This window comes from Ambystoma mexicanum, chromosome 7q (assembly GCF_040938575.1).
Source record: "Ambystoma mexicanum isolate Mex_15411 chromosome 7q, UKY_AmexF1_1, whole genome shotgun sequence".
Taxonomy (NCBI): Eukaryota; Metazoa; Chordata; class Amphibia; order Caudata; family Ambystomatidae; genus Ambystoma; species Ambystoma mexicanum.
The window spans coordinates 310,669,065-310,682,943 of NC_090941.1; positions in this window are offsets into that span (position 1 = coordinate 310,669,065).

Here is a 13,879-nt window from a genome sequence, read left to right on the forward strand (position 1 = left end):
GCTAATTATTATGAACTTGGTGGGTGATGTTATTGAAGGCCAGTTCCATGTCAAAAGCCGGTTTTTCCATGGTATTTCCATGCCAGCTATTTAAAGCCCCTAGAAAGAGGGTAGTTGAGTAATCTCCTCATTGAAACCAGTCATTATCAATGGTGGGTGGTAAATGAGAATGAAATTAATACAGCTCTGGTCGGTCAGAGTCCGTTTAATGTGGAGGATCTCACATTCTGGACATTGGCAGGTAGTAGTGAAAAATTCTAATGTGCTCTTTTCAATAAAGTCTCCCCCCACCATGGGCATGTTCCCTGTTTTATGGCCAAATCGATCATGGCACTGCTGGCATCTGTTATCCAAATTTCTTTAAGATACATTGGAGGTCATTATGAGTTCTGCTTGCGGGACCCGCTAAGGCCGCATGGTAGGCAGGCAGGCAGACCAGGGTGCTAACAATGGGCACGTTATTAATGGGCCTGTTGTTAGCACCCTCCCCATTCCCATTGAGCCTATGTGGTATCGAATGGGAATGGGTATGGGTTCCTTGAATGAGAAATTACCGGGCCCTCCAAGGTTGTAATGACCCGATAATTCCTCATTCAAGGAACCCGGGCCCGGTACCAGGTAAGGGGGTAGCCATGCCGCTAATAGCGGCATGGTTGCCTCCTACCTCGTAATGACCCCCATTATGTCTAAGTCCCTATCAATAATGAAGTCATGAATGTCACAATAGTGACTGTTAAGGAACCTGGTCTTTAACAGGGCCATTTTAATGTTAACGGCAGCCGCTGTGTGTAAAGATGTTTTTCTTCCAATTTCTTTAGTTGGTTTGATAGAGGGAGGGGCTTAACCATCACCTGTTGTTGTTGCTTGGGGAGGTGAGCCCTGATTGGTGGGGGAGGGGGCAGACAGGGCAGGGGCGTGGGAACAAATGTGACTGGGGGCTTTTGAATGTGGCTCATCCGCAACTAATTCTAGTAGCATCTGTGCTTGTGTGCTGGGGATTGGAGCTGCTAGAGCTATGGGAGCCCCTGTATCAGCATTCTGCATAGCTAGCTTGGTGCTCCACAGGGGTGCGGGGATATTACCATGGGACTGGTATCCCGAGTCGTCTGGATTCAATTGTACATATTGTTTACAATTGAAAGACAGTTTGCTTGTTGGTCTGCTAACAGTAGATAAAGGTTTTCTGGAAAACACATGACTCACAATAGCTAGTCACGAGACGAGCAGTGGATGCCAAAAGTGCTCTACTCCTCTGCCTATGCAGAATACCGGGCCAGGAGGAACGGGGTACTCAAGAACGCAGAATCCCCAAATAGTGTCACAAGATCTAAATGTGGTCAAATATAAAAGATCTCAAAGAACTCCAAGAAGGAAAGGCTGCTACACAGGCGTAGGTAGACTTACCTAGTAGGAAGCAGCTATATAGTTCCAGATCTATCAATGTATTTAGCATACATGCCAAAATTAAGATCAACATCTTGGACACTATCTTACTATCACTAATTAATAAGACATGGTGAACAAAGGAGAAAAGCAATTCATCCTTTCCTTTCTTATGAAAACAATTACTTTTAATTCCTTCCAAGAATATGTTAATACATTCCCATTGCCGGTATATATAAACACACAAGTAAACAAATGCAGAAGTTTGAAAGACCGAAATAAAACAAACCTTAGTCCTTGTCAAATTGCTGATACAGTTCTATCAAATTCCTGGTCAATTACTTCTGGAACAGATTCACGGGATAGTTGTATTCCATATGGACATTTAGTGACTCAGGTTCTATCAACATTTACTTCTTTGGAATACATCTGGCTTTACAATCGAACACATCTTTTAAATATATTTTGAGGGTCTACAAGGATAAGGTCCTTCTTGACTCTAAACATGCTACTTTTCTCTTTGTTCCTTAGTTTGTACCCATTTTGTCATTTTCAGAGTAATTTATAACATTTTGTTTTACAAAGTGTTTTAGCCCTCTTAAGTAATATGTATGTGTACCATCTTATGTGTGGAAATTAACCTACCTTTGACAATATCTGAACATCTGTTTTCATTGTCACTGCTGTGCTGTGTGCTGCTTCCAGCTCCTCACCAATGGGAGGCTGCAAGGCATTGAAACTTCGTGTTTCCACCATTGCCCGTACCTCCTTGAATTGTGAGGTTGATTTTGAGCACATTTGACAAATTTTGTTTTGGGACGCTAACTGCCCATTTAATCTGCAGAATTTATTTTGTAGCTTGCACTTGTCGGTGTGGTGGTTATTTTGCTTCTGCATCAGAGGTTTCGATGATTTGAGTTGCACACAGTGTGTTTGGACATTTCTGCTCCTTTGCCTGCCTGGATTTCGGGTTACATCCAAGATGGCAGGCCCACCTTCACCACCTGGTGGCTCTTATGTTAACCTTCATCCTGGCCCCTTGTGATTGGGCCCTGACTTGCCTTTAGCCCAATCATAATCACCGGGAGGTGGGAGCCGGCACCAGATGCAAAGGCCCACAACAAAAGCCCCTGTCTGCTTCATGCCCAATACCATAATGCTACCTGGGGCCCTTCCTACACCCTGGCACCAGATCTTTCAACATTGGAGCCACAAAACTCTTCTAAGAACTCCAAACAGCTTTGACTTTCACACCGCCTTAACCATGGGTTACTTCCATCCTTTCTGGACTCACTCCTACCACCTTTGGACTTTCACTCCCCCTTACTACTTGTCTCTCTCATGTTCACACACTGAATTGCATTGTTTTTTTCTTGCTCCTTGATCCTGTATCTGAAGCCAATTGTAAGGTCAATTCTTGCTGTTTTTGCTTTTGGTTCAAGAGTCAAATTTTGCTGTACTTTGCTAACTTGCTCTGCACTTTGCTTGTAACAATTGCTTCTCTGAAACTTGCCGGCCCAGTGATTTTACCTCTCTCTTTTTTCCACTCCTACCTGCCTCCCCCCCTGCTTCTCCCTTCTTTCCTCGCTATCACTCCAATGGTGCTTTCTGTTTCTCCTATCTTTTCAAACTGCTTCTCCATCGACTATCCTTCCCTCCTCACTACGTCTGGTAGAAAGAAGTTGAAAAAGGATATCCTGGCCTCCAACCCAGACATGTCCATCGCTGACAATTATTCCAGTGCTTCCTCCAGACAGACCCTCACCGACATCCTCTTTGTCGTACCTTCACCAGATCTGTGGACTCTTCATATGATCTCTGTGCTCTGTCCTTTCTCCTCTTCTCCCATTAATGGTGGCACCCGTTGGGAAGTGCTCATGGCTTCCTTCGACTCCTTTAAAGTCATCATTAATGTCTACATTAATGGCACCGTCATGGTCCAAGGCCCTCACACTAATCTCCTCCTCTTTGACAGACGCTTCCCACGCCTCATCAATTTCCTTTCATCTCCTGCTGTTCCCTCCTCTCCCCCTTGGCTATCTTGCCCTCTCTTTCCTCCTCCTCTGTCCCACCTCGGGCACCTTCTCCTCCGCAGTATGTACCTCTGATTTGTACCCCTCCTCAGAAGGTCTTTAAGGCTGGCAACCTTCTTCATCTTGCCACTCTCAACTCTCGCTCTGCTGTCAAACACTCCACTGACATCTGCCACCTCCTGGAAGAACTTAACCTCAATGTCCTCATTCTTACCGAGCCATGGTTCATGGCCAGCTCTGTCACAAGCTTTGACACTCTCCTCCCTAATGGCTACAATATCCACTCCACACCTAGATCCTCTCGGCCAGTAGGGGGGTATAGCCCTGATCCTTCCTGAGTTGATTCCTGCCTCTATCATTATTACTCAGACTTACTCCTCTTTTGAATGCCTTGTCTGCAGGTTCTCTCTCTCTCTCTCTCCTAGCCATTTTCTTACTGTAGCTACTATCTACCAGCCCCCTGGTCCAATCACCTCATTTCTCTCTGAGTGGGCAGATCTCGCCTCCTTCCTCCTGGCCTCAGCCACTCAACCTCCTCCTCCTTGGCGACCTCAATATCCATCTAGACTCACCTTGTTAATCCTCTTTACTCTTCCATGACCTCAGTGATTCCCTCTCCCTTTCTATCCTCCCTTCTGGCCCTCTGCAGGGCGCACACTTGATGTCTTGATCTCCTCTGACCTCGCCCTCTCCATGCCTTGGACCGCTCCTCTCGCCAGACAAGTCCGATCTATGAACAGGTTCATCCCTGTTCTTCTAAAACTATCAAGGACCACGTTTATACCCTCGCCTGGCCCTTGACGATTTCTGCAACCACTCCTTTTCCTCAGGAGCCTTCCCCTCACCTCTGAAGAACTCTCTTGTGCATCCTCTTCTCAAGAAACCCACAGCTGATCCTTCTTGTCCAGCGTATTATCATCCAATTTCCATTACTCCTTTTCTGGGCAAACTCCTGGAAAAGCTGGCCATTTCTCAGCTTAACCTTCATTCTGATTCTGTTGGCTGTCTTAACGACCATCAGTCTGGCTTTAGAGCTGCCAGATGCATGGAAACTGCTCTCCTGAACATCTGTGAAGATCTGCTCTCCAACCTCAACTCTAACTTTCCCTCTGTCTTCATCCTACTTGACCTCTCTTCTGCCTTCCACACAGTCAACCATACCATCCTGCTCAATCGTCTCTGTGGCAACCTGGGTATCATCGATCAGGCTCTGGCCTGGCTGACCTCTTTCCTCTCTGAACAACCCTCCCAGGTACAACTTGGGTCCTTCCTTTTCATCTATCTCCCTCTCTACCTGTGCTGTTCCCCAGTGGTCTAACCTCTCGCCCTGGCTTTTAAACCAATACCTGGCAACCCTCGCCCACTGCATTGCCATTTTCTGCTTTAATTTCCAGTGCTATGCTGACGACACTCAACTCATCTTCAGGCTTCTCTCAGCCATTTCCTCTCCTTCTCTCATCTCTGACTACCTAACTGTCATTCAGGGCTGGTGTACCGCCACCGCTCACTTCCTGAATGCCAGCATGACAGAGATCCTCCTCATCAGCACACCTTCACCCTCCTTTCCCCTCACTCTCTGGCTGCTTCCCTTGGCCCTCCTCCCACCCCCACCTGCGAGGCCAAGAATCTCAGGGTCATCTTTGATTCTACACTTTCCTTCTCTGCCCACATTTTTGATGTCTCTAAAAAGTAAAACTTCCTACTATACCTCCTCATAGGTACCCTGTCTTTCCTCTCCTTCTCCCAGAAGCTCACTGTCTCCTGAGCCCTGGTTCTCTCTATGTTGGACTATTGTAAAAGCCTCTTTCTAAAACTTCCTGCCTCTACTCTGCGCCCTTTACAACTCATTCAGAATTGGACTGCGAGACTTGTCGTTGGCCTCAAGCCTTGGGATCGTATCTCTCCAGCCCTGAAATCTCTCCATAGGTTCCCAGTGGATGTAAGGATTAAATTCAACACCCACTGCATCGTCCACAATGCTTTCTGGTCCTGTGTATAAAATACATTCAACTATCCCTCTGTAAATACCTCCCCTCTCAAGCTCTTTGCTCCTCTACCTCTAACCCCCTCAGGGTCTTTCGTTTTTCAAAGAAATGAGCTGGGGTAGATCTCTGTCCTCGGCTGGTGCATCCCTCTGGAACAGCCTCCCTGCCACTCTTAAACTTGAAGAGAACCCTCTCCGGTTCTGGAAACACTTCAAGACCTTCCTCTTTGCTTCTGCCTTCGCCCCTCCTCTCCCCTGCTGATCCTTTTTCTTCTCGGCTCTGTGCACCTGGCCTACCCTATGTCTACCGGGCCCAAGTAACTATTCACCGTGCCACACATCCTCACTGTCTCCGGGCAATCCCCGCACTGGGGTCTGTAGCTGTAACCATACAGTCTCCCCGCCCCCCTTTCTTTCCCTGCACTTATTAGACATACCCTGTCTGCTTGCCTCAACCCAGCACTTGCTGCACTACCACTTTTTTGTTGCCTTTATTTGTTTTATTTTATTTTTTATGTATCTGTTTTTGTTGCCTTTATTGTTTATTTATTTTTATTATTTATCTGTTTTTCCTTGCTCCACACTTTCCACTTCTCCCCCTTCCATGCACGTTTCCCCTTTCCTTCTATCATGCACTTGGCACGTTCTCAATGTCACTGGGCCTAGCAAGATCATTTTTTTTTGTTCTCCCTTGTTCCCCTCTCTTGCCTTGTTGCGGTCTGAAACACTTGTGTACGAGCACAATATAAACAAAATATCATATCATATCATATCATATCATATCATATGAATACATGTGCACCTTTTAGTTCCAAAGGCATAATTTCTTGAACTGCTCCCACGGCAGCTACTTGTTGACACATTAGCTTTCTTTATTGAAATTGAGTTAACAGTCCCTCTAGAATATGCATTACTTGTATCCCATAGAAGACAGTGACCTAATATAATTGATAGCCATCATGAATGCCTTGATCTCCTCTACTATGTAGTCCCCAAACACCATAGTTAGGGGCTTCCTATCAAAGGTTGAGGTGCAACTTACCTTCGAGGTTTACAAAAACCTGGATTATAAAACTAACGGGCAGTTGTCTGAGGGAATGGGCTCCTCATACATAACCACTGCATTAGGATAATGGTCTGGCTGAGACAAATGCATGATCAAGCCTCGATTATTGCTGGTGGGCTCTGGAGAGAAATGAATAGCCCCTCTTTAGATGAATTTGCAATCTTTGGTTATTCCCTGCCTCATGTTTTGGCACATTTACTTAATTTCTAATATTGGTCCTGGTCTCCTGTTTATGTCGCTTTGGTGTGTCATTAGTTGTTCTATTGGCTTTTAGATATGGGGCATAATGCCACAAACTATGATGGGATCAATTATTCAGCCAACTCCAGCTCTTGATTATTGATAATTATGGGGTTGTCAATGTTAGGGACATAAAAAGTCACTAAAGTTGCTCTCATTCGTTGTGGTAATGATAGAGGTAGAATAACCCACCTACTTCTACTGTCTATTTAAAAGCTCAGCACGGAGGTCGATTGATTTAAGTATTAGGATCTCTACCATCCTTGAGGAGCAGGTTTGTGATGTAGTGAAAATATCCTCGACTTCCTTTTGTTTCTGTTTCCATCCATTCGAGAATCTAAAGCGGGTGCAAACAGGCATATCAGGACGTATCCTTGTTTAGTTAAACCGTAGAAAACATTTTCCTGGTTTTGTCTCTCATCAGACCATTGGCTTTCCAGCTTACCACTATGAGTACAATTTGCCTTTTTGCTTTGCGTTTGCAGGCTGATATGATGTGTTTTTCGACATACACAGCCATGTTTTTCTTTTTCCCCTGCCTTTTTACAATATTTATTCTAAAATACCCCCTTTTCCCCAGTCCTTCTTGTGATGGAGTCAGCCCTTTTTACCACCACGTGCTGCTGATACAATTTGCTGTTGCTCGAAACACACTATCCCAGCCTTCTATGATCCCCATAAGTCATCCACGAGCCCTACTACTTCACCCTGCAAATAGTAAAACAAACAAAAAACAGAATAAAGAAAATGCAAATTGGGTTTTCAATCCAGAATCCCATCACAGTAGTGTACTGATGTGCCATTGAATACATCGATTTGCATCATACAAACAATGAAAACATGTCAGGTGTTCAGTAGAGCACATGTGGTGTAGACTGCTGGTAATACCAGTGAGCCCCATTTAACCTTTAGCATTAATAAACCAGACAAACTATTACTACCTACTAATATGGTACAGTCAGTGCCACACCAGTTTGTAGTTGCAATATAAAGATTTATCTCTAGAAACAGGTATTTACCATTTAGAACATTTCCTGGGCAAACATCATGGACTATCACTTTGAAGATGTTGCTGTGTTTTTTTGTTAATCATGTTTTTTTTTTATAGATATTGTTTTTGCAAACTCACTGATTGAAAATAGAGAAATCACCCTGCCTGAATCACAGCTACAATTTAGAAGTGTAATTACTGCTTGACTTGTTCTCAACTGAACAGCAAGTTATCTTGAATATAAATTACATACTTAAAAATATTCACACATCTTCCCATAAAATATAGCTGGGCCGGTCGTCGCAGCTGTCTCAAGCGATGCTAACACGGGCAGCAAGCACATCTTTGAAAAAAAATTAACTTTCAAAGTGCCTGGAGATTACCTTTTGGATACATTTAAATATAATATCAGGTTTTATAAAGTGCTTTATGACGAATTCTTCCTTCATCCAAGTGAGGGATCTGCAACCAGCAGCTCTCCAGGAATGTTGGACTATGACCTCTCACCATTCACTATGCGGGCTAGGGTTGAAGGGAATTGTAGTCCCAGACATCCTAAGGGTCAATGGTTGCAGACCTCTGGTCTAAGCACTGTAACAGCAGTTATTATCCAACAATGTAATGTTCCTCAAACTATCAACCTCAGGTAGATGAAGGGCTGAGTTAGCCGTGTTGGATTTGCGCTTGGAACCGGCAGACCGGCTCCATTTCACAAGTGAGTGGTGTATGCATGAGGAAGCCTTACACGACGCTCAGAACATCTCCATCATAGTGACAGTTTTACTTGCAACAGAGGCTGAGAAAATAATCCTAATGATGAAACGGTTTGTTAAATGTTAAATGTTGAAGGTATTTGTACTGCGCACCGTCACCAATGGAATTGGTACCCAGGCGCTCTGGCGGATCTGTAAACGATAAGGTGGGATGGGTTAGTAAGGTGAAGAGGGAGTAGGATAGTGAGAGGAGTGGTGTTCTGTTGGCAGCTTCAGCTCGGTATGCACCAGATACTGAGCTTTGGTGCGGGTATTGGATCGGTGTCAGTCCGCGTGTGCTGTTGCTCCGGCTTATGTGTTGTTGCAGTGTTGTGAAGTGCGTGCGGCTTGTTGTGTGAGAGATGGTTGTGTGAGTTTTTGAGTTAGATAAGTATGGAGAGTTTGAGCTTATATTGGTTAGTGGGTTACCTGACCTTTACCATGCTAACATTCACAGTTCTATCCAAGTCTGGACATGCTAGTAATCACGATTCTATCTAAGTATGGAAATGCTAATATTCACAATTCTAACTAAGTGTGGACATGCTAATATTCAAAGTCCTATCTAGATGTGACGCAGGCTAATATTCACAACTCTATCCAGGTGTGGACATGCTAATATTCACAATACTATCTAAGTGTGGCCATGCTAACATTCATGTTTCACCTGAGTGCGGGCATGCTAACATTCAAAGTCTGCAGGGAAATGTTCAAAATTCTATCCAAGTGTGGACTTAGATGCTAATATTCACAGATTCTATCCAAGTCTGGACATGCCAATATTTGCAATTCTATCTAAGTCCGAACATGCCAGCATTCAAAGTCCCATCCAGATGCGACGCAGGCCAACATTCACAACTCCATCCAAGTGTGGACTTAGATGCTAGTATTCACAATTCTATCCAAGTCTGGACATGCCAACATTCACAATTCCATCTAAGCGTGGACATGCCAATATTCACAATTCCATATAAGTCTGGGCATGCCAATATTCACAATTCTATCCAAGTCTTGGCATGCTAGTATTCACAATTCTATCCAAGTCTGGACATGCTAATATTCACAATTCTAAGTGTGGACATGTTAGTATTCACAATTCTATCTACGTGTGGACATGCTAATATTCACAATTCTATCTAAGTCTGGACATGATAGTATTCACAATTCTGTCTAAGTTTGGGCATGCTAATATTCACAATTATATCTAAGTGTGGACATGCTAGTATTCACAATTCTATCTACGTGTGGAAATGCTAATATTCACAATTCTATCTAAGTCTGGACATGCTAGTATTCACAATTCTGTCTAAGTGTGGGCATGCTAATATTCACAATTCTATCTAAGTCTGGACATGCTGGTATTCACACTTCTATTCAAGTGTGGACATGCTAATATTCACAATTCTATCTAAGTCTGTACATTCTAGTATTCACAATTCTATCCAAGTGTGGACTTAGATGCTAATATTCACAGATTCTATCCAAGTCTGGACACGCCAATATTCACAATTCTATCTAAGTGTAGGCATGCTAGTATTCACAATTCTATCTAAGTCTGGACATGCCAATATTCACAATTCTATCTAAGTGTAGGCATGCTAGTATTCACAATTCTATCTAAGTGTGGATATGCTAATATTCACAATTATATCTAAGTCTGGACATGCCAGTATTCACAATTCTGTCTTAAGTGTGGGCATGCTAATATTCACAATTCTATCTAAGTGTGGACATGCTAATATTCACAATTCTAAGTCTGGACATGCTAGTTTTCACAATTCTAAGTGTGGACATGCTAATATTCACAATTCTATCTAAGTCTGGACATGCTGGTATTCACAATTCTATCCAAGTATGGACTTAGATGCTAATATTCACAGATTCTATCCACGTCTGGACATGCCAATATTCACAATTCTATCTAAGTGTACGCATGCTAGTATTCACAATTCTATCTAAGTGTGGACATGCTAATATTCACAATTCTATCTAAGTCTGGACATGCTAGTATTCACAATTCTGTCTAAGAGTGGGCATGCTAATATTCACAATTCTATCTAAGTCTGGACATGCTGGTTTTCACAATTCTATCCAAGTGTGGACTTAGATGCTAATATTCACAGATTCTATCCAAGTCTGGACATGCCAATATTCACAATTCTATCTAAGTGTAGGCATGCTGGTATTCACAATTCTATCTAAGTGTGAACATGCTAATATTCACAATTATATCTAAGTCTGGACATGCTAGTATTCACAATTCTATCCAAGTGTGGACTTAGATGCTAATATTCACAAGATTCTATCCAAGTCTGGACATGCCAATATTCACAATTCTATCTAAGTGTAGGCATTCTAGTATTCACAATTCTATCTAAGTGTGGACATGCTAATATTCACAATTCTATCTAAACGTAGGTATGCTAGTATTCACAATTCTATCTAAGTGTGGACATGCTACGTAAGTGCGGACATGCTAATATTCACAATTCTATCTAAGTTTAGGCATGCTAGTATTCACAATTCTATCTAAGTGTGATCATGCTATCTACGTGCGGACATGCTAATATTCACAATTCTATCTAAGTTTAGGCATGCTAGTATTCACAATTCTATCTAAGTGTGGAAATGCTATCTACTTGCGGACATGCTAATATTCACAATTCTATCTAAGTGTGGACATGCTATCTAAGTGCGGACATGCTAATAATCATAATTCTAAGTGTTGGCATGCTAATTTTGAAATTTCATCGAGGTGCGGCGCTTGTTGACCTTGAAAAGTAAGTTAGTATGTAATGCAAGGCAACTTTGACCATCCTGTCATGACTAAGTTCGGTCTGGTGGTCACAAATCTTTCTGAGTGTACCTGGTGTGAGACTATGGCAGTTAATGTTAATGGGAGGTATGATAGAGTGGCAGGGGTTTTCTGGAGTAGAGTGATTTCTCCACTCCCCATCCATGCCACACTCACAGTTTTTGTTGGTGTCTGTTAACTGCTGGCTTCACTGGCTTCCCCTGCAGACACCTGCAGACACATCTTGGAGCTGCCAATGTTGGAGCCGCCCTTGGCCTTGGGGCCGTTAGCCACAGGGGCTGCTGGGCAGAGGGCTGCCCTGGGAGGGTTCATGATATGTGGCCAAGACACCAATCATGGTGCAGGGGGAGGGTTGGGAGGCAGGATTGGGCTGGGGAAAGGGACTGGAGTGCCGAGCGCTTCCATTTGAAACACTTTTGAAATGTTTGGAAGCGTTGAGGGGCATCTGGAGCAGACTCACTGTCATGATGCCTACCCCCAGGCATCCAGACCAAGTCCAGCAACCCCGGAAGCAGGCATCATGTTACCCAGAGAAAACCCAGAAACCCTTGTTAGGGGCTATATGGGTACAGTCCTAGCGTCTATGGCGCCAGACTCATATGGGGGAACAGTCCTGGAGCCATAGGCGCCAGGCTCATATGTTAAAACTTACTTGATGCAGACCATGCTGCAAGAGATCCAAGCCCATGTGAGGCTTGGGAGGGACTACTTTACCTAGGGACCATTTTGTTACTCGGGTGTGGTTGTGGAGGAATACTTACCTGGGACTACTTTGGAGGCTATTTAAACCACGCCCGAAGGGCAGCACATGCTTCTCGTTATTCTGCATCCAGCAGCGTAACGCTCACCGTGCCTGCAGTCAGCATCCAGCCTCATGCCACGCCCACCTCGAGTCCAGAGCTCCTAGAAAGAAGAGAAAGAAGAAGAAAGGTTAGAACAAGAACATTATTGGGTTTCTTACCTGATTCCGGATTCATCGCATCTTTGCACAAGAAAAATACTTTATTTTAAACACAGCGCATTGCGAGCAGCAGCACCGCGCCATACTCACCGTTCCTCACAGCATCTCTACGATCCAGCGCTGTCTCATTCATTAAGTTGCTGCATTCCAGCATCTAAGGGGGACAAGAAAACAACAAGGTGAGCCGAGGGGAAACAAATAAGGACAATCTCTTGCCACCATATACTTACCTGATTTTACCGCCGGAGGTATTATTCACCAGCACGCCAAATCTTCTTACGCCGCACCTGTAAGAAAAGAGACAGCAGCGAGTTAAACTTTAGCATCATTTAACGGACAGTGTGGGATAGCACAGACTCTTAGCAGAAAGCTTTCAGCTGCCACAGAACTATCTTTATTTGAGTCTAAGATGCAAGATAAACAAAGGAATTGGACAAGATTGATTATTCAGACATTTTTGAACTCTTTAGAACTATATACTTACGGCCCTTCGCCAGGAGATTTGGAGCCAAGATGGTCTAGAACTCTTCCAATATCCTCAAGCCAGTGAAGTAACTGGCCATCAACGTGCCCCTGCATTCCTCGCAGGATGGAGAGCTCATCATTCAAAACTATGAGGTGAGCTTGGTGAAAGGGAATATCAGAGGTGATCAATGGGGACGCAGTGAGGGGCTTTTACTCAACTCCACGGGTGGCTAATTCCCTTTCTCCGCCTTTAGGAGACTACTTCTACGGGTCAAGCAGACGAAGATAGGTGGGCCAGTCCAGTCAGTCATCTCTGCTATACGCATCACGTTGGTGGAAACCGCGGCTGTCCAGTTCCGTCCGACACCCCTGTGGGAACCAGGTGAGCGTAACAGAACATGTGCCTCTCTACAAATCTTCACCCGGGTGTCATGGATACCTCAGAAACTGACCAATTGGCCCTATTATTAGGGGAATTTAGGGCTGAAGTACATTCTGCTCGTCAAGAAACTAATACCCTCAGGAGAGAACTTATTGTTTCTAAGGAATTCACTGATGATCTTGCTAGACAATTATTGCAAAACCAAGCTGGGCAAACACCATTACCTGGACTCGGGGGGAATTCAACTCCTGTTTCATCAAGCAATCCTGTGCAAGTGGTTCTACCAGGGAGCATTCCTTTAGCCCCGCCAGAACGTTTTGCTGGGGACCCGAAAAAGTTTGCAGTGTTTATGAACCAATGCCGCTTGCACTTTTTATGCAGACCTGGAGCCTTTCCAAACGATCAAGCCAAAGTAGCGTTTGTATTATCATATCTCAGTGGCAGTGCAGCGGATTGGTCAATTCCACTAGTCAATCAGGATGACCCTATTCTTCAGGATTTTCAGGGTTTTCAAATGAGCATGGAAAGACTATTTGCCCGGCACTCCCAAGGACAGGCCCTGGATAACGAACTTTTGTCTCTACGACAGGGTAACTAGGACCTTTTATCCTACATCACAAGCTTCAATAGGTTGGTGGTGGAAACTGGATGGCCCAAGGTAAAACGGACTACGTTATTTCATCGAGGACTTCGAGGAGAACTCAAAGATGTTTTAGCTCAAGTTGTGAACCCTCCTCAAGACTGTGCTGAATATATAGACTTAGTGGTCCAGTTAGATCGCATACTTCAGAACAGAAAGGCTGACCG